Below are 20,369 nucleotides of genomic sequence, written 5' to 3' on the forward strand. Positions count from 1 at the left end.
TCCTGCGGTGTCCCACGACCACTGCTGCGAGGAAAGGTATATTCATCATAGCGTCTGAGCTTTTTATTGTTTGTGTGCACTTTTATGCTGCGCAGGGCTGCTTATGCCTGCTTCCTGCATGCGTATGTGTTTCCGGATTAGCGCGTCTTTTTTGGCGCACGCCTTTCCCCTGTTCGATTCCATGTATACGTGTTGTTGGCACGCATGTGGGCGTTGCAAGCATTTACTTCCTGTACTTCACCTGTAACGCCCACATTTTCACGCGTTGTTACCCATTCCGCGTGTTACGCCCCATGTTTCACCCACTTCTGTTGTGTGCGCTGCGCTATGTGTGCTTTCCCTGTGCGTGTAGCACACGCCGTTTAATGACGCGTGCGCCACCCACGATTTTAGCACACATCCCAGGATTTACACGCCCACTGAATTCCATGAATCGATGTGCGCGACTTTGGCACGCCTGCGCTGCGATTTCACGCTTGCGCTCCCCTTTTCGGCGCACATTTATTCCATGAATCGGCCCCTTAGTGTTTTTGGTACGAATATTGGATTTGTGCTCACCAATCCTCTCCTTCACTCTTCTGGTTGTCTGTCCAACATAATATTGTCCACACGGACATATTAGGGCGTAAATTAGTAGTTTGCTTTCACATGTGGCATAATCTTTCAATTCTATTTTCGTGCCTTTGTATGGATGTCTTAGGTTGTCACCTTTCTGTACATTGTTGCAATGGCAACAGTTTAGACAAGGAAATGTTCCTTTTATAGGTTTTGCCAACGTCATTTGGTTCTTCTTTGTGGCTTGTTCGGCTTTTACCGGGGAATCTCTTAGATTTTTCCACGTGTGTAGGCCATTAGGGGGATATTTGGAAATAGTGTACTCAATTGGGGATCTAAACTGGTAATCTTCCAATTCTTAAGTATTTGCTTGATTTGAGGACTTTGCTGGGAACATTCTGATAGGTATATGAGTGGCTGATACTCTTTATTATTTTTGATCTTAGAGCTGACTAAATCCATTCTCTTCTTTGTTCCACATTTTGTCACTGCTTCAGTTGAAATAGATTCTGGGAGCCCTCTTTCTTTAAATCGACTCATTTGTCCTTGCTCAGCTTCTTTATATTCTCCTTCATCTGACACAATGCTTCTAATTCTAAGAAGTTGGCTCAATGGAAGATTATTCCCTAAGTATTGAGGATGATGGCTAGTATAATAGTGGCTATTGTTAACATCTGTAGGTTTTCTAAATATCGTTGTTTGAAGTTTGTGGGCCTTTGGTGTCACTTTGACATGAAGAAAATGTACCTCTGGTTTAAAAATGTGATCCTTCGGTTACATTCACGTTCCTCAGCTTGTCCCTTCCAAATGCCAAAAATATCATCGATATATCTCTTCCATATGGCTAATTTATTTGACCACGAATTGTTGTCTAGGATTTTTTGGGTTTCAAAGTAAAAAATGAAAATGTTTGCATATGCCGGGGCAATCACAGAGCCTGAGATTTGCCTGAGATCAGCCTGAGATCAGCCTGAGCAGAGCCTGAGATTTGGAGTAAATATTGTCCATCAAATCTAAAAAAGTTGCTGTATAGAATCATTTTCACAAGTTCAATCACAAAAACCTTGTTTGAATTGAAGTATTCATGTTTTAGAAGTATCCATTCCATTGCTTCTAAACCTTCCTCATGCGGTATGTAGGTGTATAGTGATTGGACATCTAAGGTGAATAGTGTCCAATGTTCTTCGATATGGTCCAATTCTTGCAATGTGTTCATAAAATGCATAGTGTCCTTTAGGTATGTGGTAGATGACTGTACGATTGGTTGGAGTAGTTTGTCGACATATTTAGACGGTGGGTCAAAGATGCTGTCAGTGGCTGCCACAATCGGCCTGAATGGTGGGTTGTTTAAATTTGTATGTACTTTCAGCAGTCCATAGAAGACTGGTGTGATTGATGTTCTGTTGATCAAAAAGAGCTTTGTCTTTTCAGTTATCTATCCTTCATTCAGAGCTTTCATCACAAACTCATCTGGCATTTTTTGTATGTCCTTTGTTGGGTCATGATCAAGGGTTGTATAGGTATTCTCATCTTGTAGTAATGTGAGACAGCCTGTGTTGTCCATGATGATAATGGCCCCTCCTTGTCTGCAGGTTTAATTTCTATGGATCTCTCCTCAGCCAATTGTTTTAGTAATCTATGTTGGTGTTTCCTTAGGTCGGTGTACTTATTGATTTGAGGTCCTGTCTCATTTTTGTTTCAAACATATCTAATGTTGTGTTCTTCACATTAGGATAGAAGTTACTTTTTGGCTTAATTTCTAGGGTTTCAAATGTAATTGATCTCTCTTGCATTGGTTGAACAGTAGTGAACTTACTACGGGCAAGTTGAACAGTAGTGATCCGCTAAATCAGGTAACCATCCTTACCACAACGTTTTGTACGAATTCTATGACTATTAATTAATTTTTTGATCAATCCCATAGTCTAAATCTTTCTTTTTGGGCTTACTCTATAGGCTAACACCCCAATCTCTATTGACACGGAGAATAAAGTTACCACTACTTCAGATTGGTGTTTAAACCCGCCATAGTGAATACAAGTATTGCTTTTGTCTGCATGAATTTCCTTCTGAAAATGAGAATGCTTGGAGCTAATAATCAAAGTTGTAAATAATATTTGAAGATGTTAAATGTTGATTACTTTTCCACTAATTTCCACTCCCGATGAAGAGAGTTACCTCTCGAAACGCGTAGATTTACTAATATTGAGGACATTTCCAAATGTAAAAATGTGCTTTTTGAACAAATTATAAATGTGTATATGGTGATACGATCTGGTGATACTTAACCAGATACATGTTTTATGATTTAACTGCATATTATATAATGGTGTAAAGATTAACTCTTTGTTTTTCTAAATTTTGTTTTTCTAAACATTGAATGAATAAATATTGCTTAAATTAAGCAACAACGTAAAAAAGTGGACAACAATACTTGCGTTAAAGCTCTAGTAAAACCCGAAGAGACTGGTTTGGTATTCACTCTTGATAATCCCTGACTGAGGGTTTCTCCTCAGTATTGAAAGGCGTGCAGGGGACGGGAGTGCCCATTAGAGAATGGGTATTCTAACTTTTTTCTATTGTTAGCCCTGACTTATGATACCAGATTCAGCATTTTCTCCCCAGCACCCTATACCTGCAAAAAACATTGGGTTAATTAGTGAATCCTTAAGTGATAGAATTCTAATCACATTGTCAGTCACCACAAGGTGTGCTTGCACTCGATTGATTTTTTTTTCATTTATGAAAAGCAATACAAAGCAGGTTAAAAGACATTTTTAGAAAAACAATAATGTAAATCACACTCTCGGGCTGCAAATGACACCCATGTTTCAAACAATGGAAAACTCACATAGGAACTTGGTTTTCAGTTACAATGACAGAATCCCATAACAGGGAAACTTAGGGGCAGGGATTACTCAAAACGGGAACAAAGGTTTGGGTTAAAAATGACAGCTGCAAATGGGAATTTGTTTTGAAACACCCTTTAACACATGGAAGAATTGTTTTTTCAGCTCTTAATGAAATGGCTTCTTGGGGAATATGTTATCCTTATTATGACTCGCAAGACACCGGAAGGGAGAGAAACTTTTGAATGCTACCTTTCCCTATCCCATGAAGTAACGTGGGAATTAATTGATTTAATAAGTCAAATATACTATGGATCTACCCAAACACAGGACATTCTTAAATGGGAACTGGTGAAAATACAAAGACATACAACAGATTCTTCCACAGGAAAATTACTTAAATATGCAGGCAAACAAAGTACTGTTCAGGAGGTAAAGGACTATAACCAACAGGCAAATGAGAGAAGATTTTGTTCCATAGGAAAAATGACCTAAATGCATGCACTGGTGAGCAAAGGATGTGTCAATGGGAGAGTTACCACAATGTACAGACAAATAAAATAAGGTAGGGGATTTTTCTCATGGGCAGTGTCTAGGGTAATGCTTATGATGATAGGACTTGTATAATCTATTGCTGAGGATGTCTATACTTTCAAGAGAGAGCTTCATGGAGCACCAGGACGCATCAGGGCCTCACTGCTGTGCCAGCCAGGGGTCAGTCAAGGATTCTCTCTGTTCACCAAGGATCCTAAGTCAACTTACTCCATCTCGAGGCTTCACCTCAAGATCTGGGCCTCTCTCTTTGCAAAGACAGATCCAATTTTGGGCAGCAGCTCACCTCAAGATTTAGAAGGAGAATCCTCATTTGAGGCGTAGTGACCTATTTATAAGGCAAATGACATTATAAATGTGTCAACCTTACCGCACAACTGATAGGGTAGTGGTCAAGGGTTCCCTCCCCCTCTGCGAGCCGGTTTTGTCATGGATTTCCCCCTTTCTCACCTGAGATCGATCATTGCAGGATTTCTTGGGAGGAGTCTTCTTGTGCACGGATCGGGTTTTGTACAAGCCCACGTGAGCCTCTTCAGGCTCCAGCGTGCGATCAGTGTTCCGGGATACTTGGAGGCTCCGGAAAGTCTAGGAAATGAGGAAGGTGTACACAAAGACGGCACACGAAATACGGGAAGCAAGGTAGAGAGAAGAGGGAGGAAGGGAGATGGGATTTAGAGGGTCCGGGAACCAGGAACAGGAGAATAGTTCCGCGAACTATGGAGCTCAAGTCTAACCACTACCAGCGATAGCGTTGAGACACGCGGGGCTGCTGGGGCTTGGTCTATTTGTAGAATGTGCTACGTACGATGTGGAGGCTGGTGGAAGGTGTACCACGTTAGACGGCCATGTTGGGAGTACCAAGGAGTGCAAGCCCCGTTGTGATAGGGACCAGGAAGTCCAAAAGCGGTGTGTTCTGTGGATCATGACAGCATGCCTCCTCTGAAAACCGGTTCCACCAGGTTTTCCCGGGTGTATCAGATGATACCTTCTGAGCAATCTAGGGGTATTCAGATTAGAAATTGGTTCCCAGGTTGTTTCACTAGGAGGATATCCTTTCCACTCAACCAGGTATTGGAGTTAACCCCGTTTATACCTGGAGTCACATATTCTGGAAACTTCATATTCCAGCTGGTCGTCCACAACCACAGGGTTGGGTCTGCAGGATTTCTGGGATGATCGGATGTAAGGTTTTAATAAAGAAGTGTGAAAAACTGGATGAATCTTCTTCCAGGAGTCTGGCAACTTGAGCCGGAATGAGACTGGGTTTATGATTTCCTTTATGAAAAGGGGCCGTAGTATCGGGGGGCCAGTTTGTTTGGTCGTAAATGTCGAGGCAGTAGTTTCGAGGACAGCCAGACTTGATCACCGACGGCATAAGAAGGCCCTGGTCTTCTTTTGGTATTCACATAACGCTTAGTGTGTGTTGGGCCTTTTCTAAATATTCTTTGGCTTCCTTGTGTACGTTGATGAGAGTTTCAATCCAGGAGTCAACGGTTGGTACTGGTGGGGGATGTGGGAGAATGGAAGGTAGAACTGACAGGTGGAATCCTTGGCTGCAATAAAAGGGGCTGGTCTTGACTGCCGATTGATCAGAGTTGTTGTAAGCGAATTCAGCCACCGGTATAAGGAGCGACCAGTCGTCCTGTACATTGGTGGCGAAACAACAAAGGTATTGTTCCAGGGTCTGGTTCACACGTTCCGTAGCTCTGTTAGTCTGTGGGTGGTAACTTGATGAGAGGGCACGTTGGATTCCTAGAATGCGACATAGATGTTTCCAGAATTGTGAGACGTATTGAGGTCCTCGGTCTGATATGATCTTGGAAGGGAGTCCATGAAGGCGAAATATATGTTCCAGGAAAATGGCAGCGAGTTCTGAGGAAGATGGCAACTTGTATGAGGGTGTAAAATGGGCCATGTGGGTGAATAAATCAATGGTGACCATGATAATCGTATAGCCCCTGGATGGTGGTAATTCCACGAAAAAGTCCATAGCGATGAATTCCCAGGGCCTAGAAGGTAACAAAGGTTGAAATAGGAGACCTGCCGGTTTCTTATTATCATGCTTGTTTTGATTGCAGACTGCACAGGCTTGAATGTACCGTTGAACGTCAATTTTCATTTTAGGCCACCAAAATTGTCTTTGTATTAGACGGAGGATGTTGGTGACGCCATGGTACCCAGAGTGAAGAGTGTCATGACAGAGGTTAATGATCCGTAGTTGCAGTCTCTGTTTGGGAATGACCAGGGCATTGTGCTTGAACAAGTACCCATCTCTAGTTCCAAGACTCCACCGATTTTTCCCTGTGAATTCTTTCCAGATCTCAGAGTAGTGGGTTTGCATTTGAATATCTTCCAGAAGACTGACTGCTTGGGCTACAAAGATTGTGTGGGGAAACATCTTTGGGTAGGCCCGATCTTCAAGAGTTTCGTAATCAGGACGTCGAGATAAGGCATCAGCAATTATGTTCTGTGATCCAGGGACATGATGGATGTGGAACTGGTACTGGGCAAAGAAGAAGGCCCAACGGGCTTGACGACTGTTCCTACACTCCAAAGATTGTAGAAATTGGAGATTTCGATGGTCCGTACGGACCGGGACAGTATGTTTAGCTCCCAGAAGTAGATGTCGCCATTCTGTGAAGGCTAACAGCTCCTTTTCCAAGACGGAATAATGAGTCTCGCTGGGAGTTAGGGTTCATGAAAGGTAATCAATGGGGTGCTCCAATTTGTCCTGAAATTCCTGCTTTAGCACTGCTCCTATGGCGTAGTTAGAGGCATCCGTCTCCACTGGGAATGGTCAATTAATATCGGGTTGAGCTAGGATGGGGGCTTGAGTAAACTGTTTTCAATCGTTGGAATGCCTTGTCTTGAGCTGAAGTCCAGAGAAAGGGAGTATCTTTCTTCAAGAGAGCAATGATCGGTTGAACTATCTCAGAAAAGGATGGTATGAACTTCCAGTAGAAATTGGCAAGCCCCAGGAAGGATTGAATCTGTTTCACGGAAGTGGGAACCGGCCAAGATAGTATGGCTTTTACCTTTGAATGGTCCATTCCAATTCCTTCTGGACTAGGACAAATCCTAGGTAATGAACAGAAGTGACATGAAAAAGGCATTTCTCGGGTTTAGCTAGGAGTTTGTGTTCACGTAGTCGTTGTAAGACTGCCTTTACATGCTCTTCATGCTTTAGAAGGTTCTTGGAGTAAATCAAGATATCATCCAGGTAAACGATGACGAAGAGGAACAGCATGTCAGAAAACACCCTATCCATGAAACGTTGGAAGACCGCTGGGGCATTAGCAAGTCCGAAGGGCATGACCAAGTATTCAAAGTGACCAAAGGGTGTTCTAAAGGCTGTTTTCCATTTGTCTCCTTCCCTAATACGGATTAGATGGTAGGCACCCCTGAGATCCAATTTCGTGAAGATTACAGCTCCTCTCACCGCTTCCAGGATATCAGAGATTAAGGGCAAGGGGTAGCAGTCCTTGAGGGTGCATTGATTTAATCCACAATAATCAAGACAAGGTCTAAGCTCTTTACTGTCTTTCTTGGGAACAAAAAACAACAAAGCCCCAGCTGGGGATTTAGATGTTCTTATGGTGCCATTTTCAAGGTTAATATCCAAGTATTCTCGGCCCTTTTTTCCGGTTCGGATAGAATGAACATCCTTCCAAAAGGAATCACTGCTGAATTTTCTGTATCTATAGCACAGTCTTCAGGTCTGTGAGAGGGTAGGGCCTGGACTATAGCAGTTGAAAACACATCAGCGTATTCCTGATAGGCCTTAGGAACCTGTTTGATATTAGTAACCATGAGCGGGCCTTGCTGGTCTATTGGCGTGTTTTCGGAGGATGTCAAGGAGGAATCCAGGAATAGACAGTGAGACATGCAAAACTCAGAACCAAGAAACAAGGATCATGCTGCCCAGTTGATATATGGATTGTGTTTCTGTAACCAGGGCATGCCTAGTACCATGGGGTAATTTAGCCGACTTAATGATGTCAAATTTGATCACCTCTCGGTGATGGTTTATCGAGAGTTGGATCTCTTCGGTCTGCAAGGTTATAGGTCCTGAAGTGAGAGGTCTTCCGTCGATCGCCTCCACAGGTTGCATGATGTTTCGTGTTTCGTATGGAATGTGGTGGCTAAAGACCCAATCTTGATCTATGAATATTCCCATAGCCCCACAATCCACCAAGGCCAAAATGATGTAGGTCTCATTCTTGGATGGCGATAGAAAGGCCTGTAGAATCACTAGGTTGTTCTGTCCAGGAGAGTTCAAGGATGGAATAGATGTGGAGCAAACATCTCTCTCCCGAAGCCTTGCTCCATCTAGGATCAGGAGCTGGCGTTTCCCGAACGCTGTAGAGGGGCTAGAGGGCACTCTCTAACTAGGTGTTTATCCGAGGCACAATACATACATAACACCGTATGGATCCTTCTCATCCTCTCTTGCGGGGATATGGGTCCACGGAAAGCCCCTATTTGCATGGGTTCTGGATCATTGACAGAGACTGGAGTAGGGACAGGTTTCGATGAGGTCTCAAAGGACACCTTCTGGAAGGGCATCTTGGACTTTTTCTTCTTCCTGGATACGAAACTATATCTGCATGGCAAGACCCATAAAGGCCTGGAATGAACTTGGGCGAGCCAATCTGGCTAATTCGTCCTTGATCTCCTCATTTAAGCCCTTTCGGAAAAGAATAAAACTTGCTTCTGAAGACCAATCCGCTTCCTTAGCCAATTGTTTGAATCGAGTTACATACGTAAGCATGACCTGTGATCCTTGCTGAAAATCAAGTAGACGTTCCTGGGCGCTATAGACCTGTTTTGGGCAGTCAAACATGGTTTTAAGGGCCTGTCTAAATCTGTCGCAATCATCCATGAGGGCATCTCCAGAATTGACCAAAGGTGTGGCCCAGGTTAGTGCATTTCCGGAGAGGTATGAGATTATAAAGCTCACCTTAGCCCTGGGAATTGAAAAGTAGTAGGGCTTAAAGGTAAAGTGGACTAAACAGGAATCACGGAATCCGCAAAGGGTTTTTGCAGACCCATCGTATTTGTCTACAATGCCGCCCAGTAGTACGCTTTCCTTTGTGGCAGAATAACGGGACAAAACTAATTGTTTCAATGCGGCGTTTTCCGCCTTTAAATTCTGCACCTTGGTCGTTAATTCTTGCGTGCCACGCAAGAGATCCTGAACGGCCGCTTCCATGTTAAATTCAACTTCGGTCGTTTGGCGTCTCAAACTGTCATGGATTTCAACTTCGGTCGTTTGGCGTCTCAAACTGTCATGGATTTCCCCCTTTCTCACCTGAGATCGATCTTTGCAGGATTTCTTGGGAGGAGTCTTCTTGTGCATGGATCAGGTTTTGTACAAGCCCGCATGAGCCTCTTCTGGCTCCAGCGTGCGTTCAGTGTTCCGGGATACTCGGAGGCTCCGGAAAGTCCAGGAAACGAGGAAGGTGTACATGAAGACGGCACACGAAATCCAGGAAGCAATGTAGAGAGAAGAGGGAGGAAGGGAGATGGGATTCAGAGGGTCCGGGAACCAGGAACAGGAGAATAGTTCCACGAACTACGGAGCACACGTTTAACCACTAACAGCGATAGCGTTGAGACACGCGGGGCCGTGGGGGCGTGGTCTATTTTTAGAATGTGCTACATCAGACGTGGAGGCTGGTGGAAGGCGTACCACGTTAGACGGCCATGTTGGGAGTACCAAGGAATGCAAGCCCCGTTGTGATAGGGTCCAGGAAGTCCAAAAGGGGCGTGTTCTGTGGATCGTGACAGGTAGGTCCAGATAATGGGAGAGTGATTTGAGAAGCCTGGGTAGGGTACTCCATCCATCCTCTGATGGAGCCAGTGGGCTGGGTCTGGATTTTGCGCATGGAAATCCCACTGCATAACAAATGCCCTTTCTCATCAGATCATGCCACATATGATAGCAATTTCAGATACTATATTTTTCTGTGAATCAAATGATCCTACCTAGAAGATTGTAGGTTATTCTATGGCCAAGTTATGTTTCTTCCAGATTCCCACCCCAACTGTATTAATGAAAAATTTGGCATTCAGTGGCCGGGATGTTTACCGCTTGTGGCACACTTTCTCAGATTTGTATGATTGTCCCAGTTATGCAGGGGTCCCAATCAATTTGTTTTAGTATACCTTTTGGTATATTGGTGTCACCAAAATCATTTTCAGTCCACCAGAATTGGCTTTCGGACAGCTTTCCAGAAATCTGCACCTGAATATTCTGGGATGGATATTATGGATATTACACGATGAAAAGCATGTCTCTGAATTTTACACAAAGGGAAATTACATCCCCACATAAACCTGCACCCACCATCTGCCATGTGTGGCTGTGACATCAAGAGGGGTGATGTATGAGTTTCAAAGGGCAGGTTACCAGCTAAGGCAACTTTTATGGTGGCCTTAATTGCTTTTGGTCATAAAACCTGGGGATCCAGAGAATTCCTCAGCTCATCACCGTGGCAACGGGGCTTCGAAGAAAGGTTTCACTTATGGAGAAATTGAAACTTACTGGCAAGCAATTCCCTTAATATTTCTTTTCAGTTGAGATTGACTTTTGAGCTTGCATTTTAATTTGACATGAGGGAATGCACTCCATTAATATATTAAAATATCACTGCAAAGCTGTTCCCTGCATACAGTGGTTACATGTGGGCACATAATTACACTTTTTAAGGCTTTGATGCACATCTTGTTTTACAAAGTGTTACTTAAAAGTGAAATCAAAATGTCTTTTTTAGTCTCAGTCGTGGAAAGACATTCATGTTACTGAAGCAGTTTAACCCAGATCAGGTTCCCAACATGAAAGGTACCAAACTCTTATGTTGACAGTTTTGCACACATTTTGAGGAGCATGACTTTAACTGAAAAGGAAACATGGATGTTGAAGACAATGAGTTTGGTCAAAGTACAAAACACCATTCTGCAGTGCAAACTTGCACACATTAGGGTCATTTTATTCACAGGCTTGGATGCCGCAGTTTCAGCAAAATAGTCTCAGCTTTTCCAGACCTTTTTCAAAAGTTTCCTGATGTCTTTCCCTCATTTGTGGCAAGGAACATTTTCAGGCATCTCCACCTTTGGACACCTAATGTTGCTCCTTTTCACTTTGGAATTGCATGGCCTCAATTTCCACATTACTCCAGTACAGGCCTTTCATTTTGGGAAGTCCTCATACTGACTCTGGCCTTTAGTTATGTTGTTCAGGGCTATTTCACCTCAGAAATCCCCCTCTAAGCTCTTCGCTTCTTCATTTAGAAAGAAGAGCTAGCAGGGAGTGGAGTGTTCATTTGATGATGGTCTGGGTTTGTTCCAGGGGTCTCCTTTAGAGCACGCCTGCTCCTGGATTCATACAGGATTCTCCTTCAGAGTGTGTCTGCTCTATTCCTGGTCCTGATGCAGTGGTGCACTGGTTCACACCCATTATCTTTGGATTTTTGTTTTCCCATTATATTGTGGGTCCTGGGCCTCTCCCCATCCATTAGTTCTCCTCCGGCCTGTAGAGGCAAGGAGTTATTACATCTGCCAAAAAGAACAGAAAGTTTAAGTATTTTACACAATACCATTTTCCCAGGTAGTGACGTGAAAGTTGACAACAAAAAAGCAGGAGAGAAACATACAAGATACACATGACAAGCACCCATTGGGTTTTTCTACATATATACATTTTCCAAACAGTTGTTCATTACATTGTTCATTTTCATGATCTTTTCAAGATAAGAATAATTGGGCTACTCTCTGTCAATGTATGATTTTCTTCATCCAGGTTCCAGTTCCTTACCTTTACTCATCTGAAGATTCCTGGTCTCTACCCTCCGTGGGTTCTTCAAAGAGTCACAAGTTCTCCCAAGTATGACAGGACTTCGGGTGATTGATGTGCACATAATTCTCTTCTGTTTGTTCTCCTTTAGGGATGCGGATCGTGTAGGCGACAAGTGAGATTTTATCTACAATTTCAAAGGGGCCACGCCAGGAGGGAAGGAATTTCCGCTCCTTGGTCTGGTTCCTCTGAAATTTGTACAAGTAGACCCTGTCTCCCACTTGATATTCTTTTAAGTGGTCTTTAAATCGTAGTGTGTTTTCATCCCCTCTGCCAATTTTTCCAGATTAAGTTGAAGATTACGCAAAAGCATGCTGAAGGTGTTTTACTCAGATTCTCAATATATTCATGTGTCGTGTACCTATTGATCAGGGTCTGCTCTTGCGTTCTGTAGAGCAGATGTTGTGGTAGCACCATTTTTCATCCAGTCATTAGCTTGAACATCTTTGTCGCAGAAGATGGTGTAGACCTGATGGCCAACAGGACAAGCGGTAGTCAAATGTCCTAACTAGGCCCAGAGTATGCCATGAACTTCTTTAGGATTCCCACAATCTTGTTATTGTACCTCTCAACTCCCCTAATAGAGGCTGCCCGGTAGGCAATATGAAGATGTCTCTTTACCCCAATTATCTCCCACATCTTTGTCATCACATCGCTGGTGAAGTGACTACCTCGGTCTGACTCAATCTTTTGGGGAAGGCCGAAACGTGAGACATATGGCTGATTATCAGGGCAGCTGCTGTTTCTGCCTTGCATATTGGGGCTGGGAGACATTCCACCTATTTTGTAAACAAGCATGTTACCGTTAACATGTACTTATTTCCTCCAGATGAGCGAATCTCCAGCCAATGAAATCTACTTGTAAATCTGAGCATGGCAGTGTCATCCCCCTTTTCTGGAGGGGAGCTCGGTGTGTGGGAGTATTTGGCTGAAATTGCGCACACGCAAGACACCCCTTCAAGTATTGGTGGAGGTCCTGCCCCATGTGTGGCCAGTGTGCGACCTCTCGCAAAATGTCCAAAGTAGTACGAAACCCCTGATGACCGGCTGTGGCTGAGTCATGGGCGTGACTTAGCATCAGGCTTCAGAATGAGGTAGATACCACCCACTGGTCACATCCAGAGATGGATCTCCGTACCAACAAACCGTCTTGGATTCTGAACATTTTGGGAAACTTCATCAACACCCGGAGATCCTCTTTCCCGATGTAATCGGTTTTGGTCAGAGGAAAATTCACAGGGTCTTTAATGCGTCAATAACATTTCCCAATAATCGGATCCCCTTTTTGTGCAATGATCAAATCAGCATCTGGGATCTCATTACTCCACTGGGAAGTTGAGAGTTCCTTTTGGGTAAGTGTTTGGGACCTGGTGGCAGCAGCAACCTGGATTTCCCCCAACAGGGACTCAATCTCAATGAGATCCCCATGGATGGCTCCGGTTTTGGCCAACTGGTCAGCCAGGTCATTTCTGGTTTTGTCTGGTCCCTCTATTTTGCAAGGACCCTTGATCTTCTTCCAGTAGATGGTTATCTCATCAGAGGTGCCCAGATCATCAATTAATTGTATTAGCTTGACATGCTTGAGTGGATTATTATTTGCACACAGCAAGGCTCTGGTTTTTCAATTTATCAGGTGCTCCACAAACCCGTTCCGGACATAATCGGAATTAGTGTTTATGACCAGTTTGTGGAGTCGGTGTTGCATGGCAGTGAGGATGGCCTGATGAACCACCATGAACTCTGCCACCTGACTACTTTGGGGACCGATCTTGTACCCAGCGGAGGGCTCCGGGGCATCATTCATCCAGGCATTTCCAACGCCAGCCACCAGTTCCTTTTCCCCCGTTGTTATCAACATTATAGGAGCACCCGTCAACATAAACTGTGGACATCCCCTGGCACATGTCTTGCTCATAGACCTTGTGCAGTGAATTCAGGTATGCCTCCATGTTGTCTTGTGTTTTGAGATTTTTAGTCCTTGAGACAGTTTTCTCGAGCACAATCATGCAAGTCAGCCAAACCTTGCGTGAGGGGACTCCTCTTGTTTTGGCCATATCTGACCTCTACAGGAAAGCCTTGCATGGACAGAATCCAGGAAGCAATTCTGGAATTACTCACATTCCCTGCCTGGATTCTGTCACTTTGGAGATATTGCAAAGGCTGGTGAGGAGTCTCGATGATGATGTGCTCCCCCTGGATGAAAGGGCGGTAATTTATCCATGCCCACACCATTGTCAGGAGTGCCTTCTCACAATCGTTGAATTTGTCCTCCATGGAGGACAAAGTCTTGCTCATATAGGAGATTACTTTGTTGACCTTGGCATGCTTCGGGTATAATACTGCTGTTAAGCAAGTATTTGAGAACCCCTCCTCCATGAAGAACTCCTTGTTTATGATGGGGTAAGCTAGACAAGGCGCTTGTGAGAGGCTTCTCTTCATTTGTTTCACTGCCTTGGCTTGCACTGGACCCCACTCCCACTTGAGCCTGGCCTTTAAAAAATGGACCAGGGTCTAGTGAGCTCTGCGTAGACCTCTATGAACTGTCTACTACAATTAGTCAGTCCAAGAAGGCTTCTTAGTTCACGTAGAGTCGTGTGGTCTTTCAATTTTAGCAATGCTTCCAACTTTTTTGCCTGGGGACAGAGACCCTCAGGTGTGATTTCATAGCCTAGGAAGGTCATGCAGGTATTACACCACTGCACATTCTGAACAGACAGTTTTGCTCCGTCTTCCTTCAACTGGGTCAGAACATAGCTGATTTCCACTATATGTTCCTCCACAGTTGAGCTTTTAATTAAAACAGCATACACATAGGCCAGGTTTCCCATTTCACCCATGTCGGGCATGGCCTTATGCAGAAAAATGTTAAATTCATTTTCAGAGTTTATATATTCAAAGGGGGTTCGGATCCACGTGTACTGCTGCCCCCTGAAGGTAAGGCCAGCTTGTCCTGGTCTTCCCTACTCACGGGTACTGTCCAGTATCCATTGGTCAGGTCAATGGCAGTATACACCTCTGAGCGTTGGATCTGGGCCAGTCCCTGGTCAATGTAGGGAAGAGGCCATCGGGGAATGTGGACCGGTTTGTTCATCTCCCTACAGTCTGTGCATAGTCTCCATTGGCCATTCGGTTTTAGTATCCCCACTACTGGATTATTAAAGGTAGTGTGGAGCAGACAAATTATACCACAGGACTCTACCGTCTTTATGATCTCCGTGAGTGACTCCATAGAAGCGAGAGGCATTCGATATTGCTTCACGAATAAGGGAATCATCCCAGGGTATCAACAAGGTTGATTTGTTCCTCAACCATCTGCTTGAAACCTGGAAATACCTCTGGTTTAGCAATCTCTGCATTATCCTCCAGTTGTGTGGAGAGATCTCTAGTTATGGTGTTGGCCTGGACAGGAGGTTTCAGGTAAAAGCAGCAGTAATTGTTGACCTGAAATACCACCTCATACTTGCTGATTTCGCAGGTGACCTCTTCTCCCCCCGTAAGGGCAGGAAGAGTACATCAAGAAATTCCACCCTTGCCAGGTAAAAATCTTTTCTTGAGGTAAGTCATCATCATAGGTGTAGCAGACATTTGGGATCCGTCCCATGATTTGATTCCCTAAATCGATGGAGAAATGCTGGGCATCAGCCGCCATTCCAATAAAGGTGTCTGTGCCCAGAGTGATACTCCTAGGTTTGCTGTTATCCACCAATATTCAAATGGTGTTGTGTTCTAAGTCAACTAATGGTGTTGGGTTCAAATACAACCCCTGCTGTTGCAGATGATGATTTAAATGTATGTAAGCATAACGAATTTGACAGTTTCTGTCCTCTCTTAATTTTAAGGGGATAATAAATTGTCGGGCCAGTCCTGGGATGGAGACCTCTTCTCCAGTTTGAACTTCCACTGCATACAGTAGCAATTGAGCTGACCGAAATGCCTTTTGACGATTGTCAATGCCCATGGGGTTACCTCCCAGTTGGGACCAGACTTTGTAATTGATGTGGTCCAAAATAATTGCAAATTGATTGAGAATGCTAAGTTGAAGGCAGAAGGGAGATCTCGCACAACCCAACAATTATGCTCTATGCTTTTATCACCAATGGAGATTTTTATCATGCACCTGCTAGGCAGAATATGTTTGGTATTGGGAGTTTCCATGCCCATTTCCCACTTATCAATCAACCTAAATGTGGGAATGGTCTGATCTTTTGGGAGTTTCCTGAATAACGCTTTGTTGATTAAATTGTTTCCATTATTCAGGCATACTCTGGCGAGAACAGCCCCCTCCCCCCTATTTACCTGAATGGGGAAAACAGCTGTTCACCCTTTTTTTGAATATCGGTCATGCTTTGAGCTAGCTTTTTATCATGGGATTTGGGTCTTCTTCAAATTGTGAATCAGTATAAAATGTCAGGGTATTCCCTTCCAGTGTGGAATGCCACTTAAAACTGCGAGGAAGGTTGGTTTTCAAGAATGGAGAAGGGTTCCCATCACCAGATTGTTTTCCTGCAGCAATTACAGTTATGTCAGGGACTTGATTGTTCCTAAAGTGGAACTCAATTTTGTCAGACCGCTGCCCAACCATATGGCATGTGCCATTTAAGCATACATAGTTTGTGCTCTGTTTTGATTTTATTGACCAGTTAGTCTGTGTCCGGAGGACCTTGTTCACAAACTTTATTAGGGGTGACAACCTCCGAAAGAGGTCATTGCCTAAGAGACAGAGTGTTCTCTCTGGAGTGCTGACTATAACCAGGTGTTTCACCTTGTGTCGCCCAATTTTGATCTCCTGATCCGCAGTCCCCTCAATGGGTATGTCATTTCCGTCGAACTTCTAGAGTTCTCCAGGAAAAGGTGTGAGGGGAATTTGGAGACCCCCCCCCTTCCTGAATTTAGTTGATGAAATGCCTTTTTGGGTAGAAGGGTGGCTTGGGATCCTTTATCCACCAGTGCTGAAAATGCACACTGCCCTTGCAACTTGACAGGGGCATAAAACGTGCCTTGTTTCTCTTCCAACGGGCAAAGGAAGAGTGAATTTTGGACCAGCTGGGTGGTTAATTACTTTATTTTGAACTCTGAAACTGTGTGACTGTGGGCAATTGTCTGTGTCAGAGCTCGGGAATTTGTGAAGAAAATTTGGCATCCTGAGATTTGGGGAGTTTGTAAATCCCCTTTTCCCCTTGATTCTGTGCTGTCTCCCTTTTCCTTGGGAAAGTCACTTGAACCGGTTTGGGAGGAGCATCCCTCCTTTTTATCTGTATTATTGAGATGACATTTCTGGGGTTCGGGGATAGGCGGTTCTAGGTCAGTGCCCATACTTACCCAGTCTAAGTAAGGGTCTTTTGGGACCCATTTTTCTTTGGGAGGAATCTCCCCATTCTTGAAAGAGAAGACTTTCTTCCCAGAAACCTCCAGGGATTCTTCCCCTTCAAACTGGAGGACGTGGCCATCTTCCACAAAATGGGTCTTCTTGATCACTTGGTTTCTCCTACTTACCCTCTGTTCCTCGGGTTGCAGTTTTTCGTGGGTATGAGATTTGGGTTCAGGTTCAGAGGTTTCCAGGGGCCTTTCATGGGTTAGGAAGGAAGCTTCCTCTAGGGCTTTTCATCCCCCTTCCTCCTGAGCCTCCTCCTCTGGAACCTGTTATTTGTCGGGGTTTTCACCCTGTCATTGTTCCGGGGTGCCAGACCCTGGGATCAAGCTTTTCTGGGTAGCCATGTTCATTTGAGGGTTCTGGTGAGACCTCAAAATGCGACTCAGGTCTTGGGTCAAGCTCTGGACCGGGCGTTCTGGTTGCTGCACCCTCTCGGTTTGATAAGGGGGTCTAGGGTCAAATCTTTGCTGCTCTCAGGAAGGGTAACCATCCCTTCGCCCAGAGTACCTTTGGTAAGGAGGATTCCCCTGGTATGCCTCCATCCTTAGTCTCCCTTTTCCCTGATTTGGGGGTCTAGACTCCTGAAACTGGGGGGAGAGAGAAGGATTATTTTGAATGTTGGGGTATGGAGGGTACCTGGGGATGAAACCTAAACCGGAATGTGGGCCATGACTGCCCTCCTGAAGGAAGTTTTGAGGGAATTTTGGAGGGAAATGTGGAGGGAAGTTTCCTGGGGCCGTACTTATCTGATTGGATCTCCCTCCCTAAGCCGGGGGAGTCCATACATACCCCAGGATGGGTCTGTTCCCCTTATACCTTGGGCTAAAGCATTTGGCAGAGTCAGGTAACACATTTGAGGGGTACCCTGCCTGACTACCACCTGTTTGGGACTGGTCAGGGGGTCTTCTCTGCCTCACATTTAGTTTGTTAGCGGGAGGTGTATTTTTGCTCCCCCACCATTTCTAGGTCCAAAATGGGGGTATTCTTCACATCTGCCATCTTGGCAGAAGCGGGGTGTTGGTCGCTTTGGTATATTTGGGGGAATTCTTATTTTCCACAGGCTTTTGGACCTCATAGATGCAGCTAGCTTGCTCTATTACCCAGCCCAGGGTCCTTTCCTCGTGCAAGTCCCTATCCAGTTGTGTCATTATGTACTTAGGGAGGGCATGTAAATAGATATTAATGAACTCCCTGATGTTTTTCCACACTCGTCTAGTGGTTTGGGTAAATGCCTGCTTCACTTCTTGGACAAACTCACTCAGTGTCTGATCCTCTCCGCACTGCAGGTTGTAGGCTGCTTTGCGAGCCTCTTGGGGGTTCTGGTGCATGGAGAAGTGTTTCAAGATGGCCGCCTTGTAGGTAGACCACCTTGAATGATTTTGAGCCTCCAGCCCCCCAAACAAGCTGGTGTATTTTGTGGAGAATGTCCACTTGGCAAACTTCATAGAATTATGGTCATTTTTTTACGCCAAATTACATCATCATCTGGGCATACAGCTCCAGATGCTCCCAGACTCAGTACTTGGCATTTTTATGCTAAAGGGTCATGAAACTTCTAATGGCTTTTATCTGTCAAAAGGGGTATTTTACCTGAGTTCTCTATTGTATGGCAGCCTTCTTTTTCCACTGGGCCTGAGTCCATTCGCCCTCAGACTCAGAGCTGCTGCTATTTGTGGTCCCATCCCTGTCCTCTATGTGCTCCCTGATTCTTTGAGACTGGGAGACTCTCCCAGAATGACAGGGTCTATCTAGTCTCTTCTCCCCTGCTGTATTATGGGCTCTCTGGGTCACTTCCCTTGGACTCCCTCTTTCACACAGGGGAGTAGTCATCTGACTCCTCCCTTCTTCTGGGGTTGGTGGAGAACAAGAACTCCCCCATCTCCCTGAATGGGTGGAGGTTTTCAGGCTACACTCTTTTGGGGCCTAAACTCAGACTCTTCTTTATCCGCAAAGTGGACTAGATGGTCCCTTTGTAGCTGATGTCTCTGCCAGTCAAACTTCCTGATCTTCTCTTCATAGGAGTCATCCTGGTCAGTTGCATTTGCCAAAATGTTTTTAACCTAAGTAGTGATGCACACCCATCAATCTCTGATGGGGGCTGGACTTCAGACGCAGTCATGCTAGGCCTACTTAAGTCCAACTGCCTCGTATGACCTTGTTCTTGTGAACTCTTCGGCACAAAGTTAGCAGCGCCTTGCGCATGCCAGGTGTTGAATTGGCTTGAGACCCCTGGTACAGGGGGCATCACATCATGATCAGGGGTTGCCCTTCCATTCCCTAACTGTTTGGGGTTCCTCAAGGCCTGATTAAATCTAGCCCATTCTTTTTGTAACCTCTCTACTTTCTCTTTCTAAGACCCTATTTCCTGTTAGTATGCAGAGGCCTGAGCTTTGCGCTCTGCTATCAGGGCTTTACTAGCTTCTATGACCGTACCTTTAGGCACTACTTGGCCCTGGAGCCACTTGTTCTCCTCACAAAGGGCCTCACTTTCTTTCTGTAAAACTTGTAGGATCTGGAAATACTGGAACCTCTTCTTTTGCAGGAGGTTAATCTCCTCACTCTGTGCAGGTTTGGTCTGTGTTGTCTGCTCTAGGTCAAATTCCATTCGACTCATATGTCCCATTAATTTTTCATACTCTATGTTTATGTCAATTAGTTCCTCAAAACATGACTCTCCTTTCTGCAGGTCTGCCTTCAACTGGCACATTTCCTGGCACATGACATCTTTTTCCTGACACAGCCTACTATTCTGTTCACTGAAGTGATATCTCTGCTGTTTCATAGCGCTCAACTTCTGGCGCTACTGGTCAAAATCAGCTTGGAATGGACCTCCTTTATAACACACTGATTATTCTCTTCCAATTGCTTAATCTGCTTTTGATATGCACTCATGTCCTCTAAGCAGACTCTATTGTATGTCACTTGTTGGTTTATTTTTAGTTGACTCTCTTTCAGGGGATCAATTCTTTCTTGGCACCCCTTTGTCAGTGCAGATAATTGGGACTGCCACTCTTAATTACTTTGCTGCTGTACTGCCAACTCATCCTTTAGCTGCTGAATGATGTTTTCTAATTCTAACTCAGAATTGTGTCTCTCTCGCACTTTCTCCTCTACCTACCTTAACTCCCCTGTTACTGGCTCCAATAACTCAGATTGATTTTGCCCAGAAGCTACACTCTCCTCGTAC

This window comes from Ambystoma mexicanum, chromosome 7p, assembly GCF_040938575.1.
Source record: "Ambystoma mexicanum isolate Mex_15411 chromosome 7p, UKY_AmexF1_1, whole genome shotgun sequence".
In the NCBI taxonomy this organism is placed as follows: Eukaryota; Metazoa; Chordata; class Amphibia; order Caudata; family Ambystomatidae; genus Ambystoma; species Ambystoma mexicanum.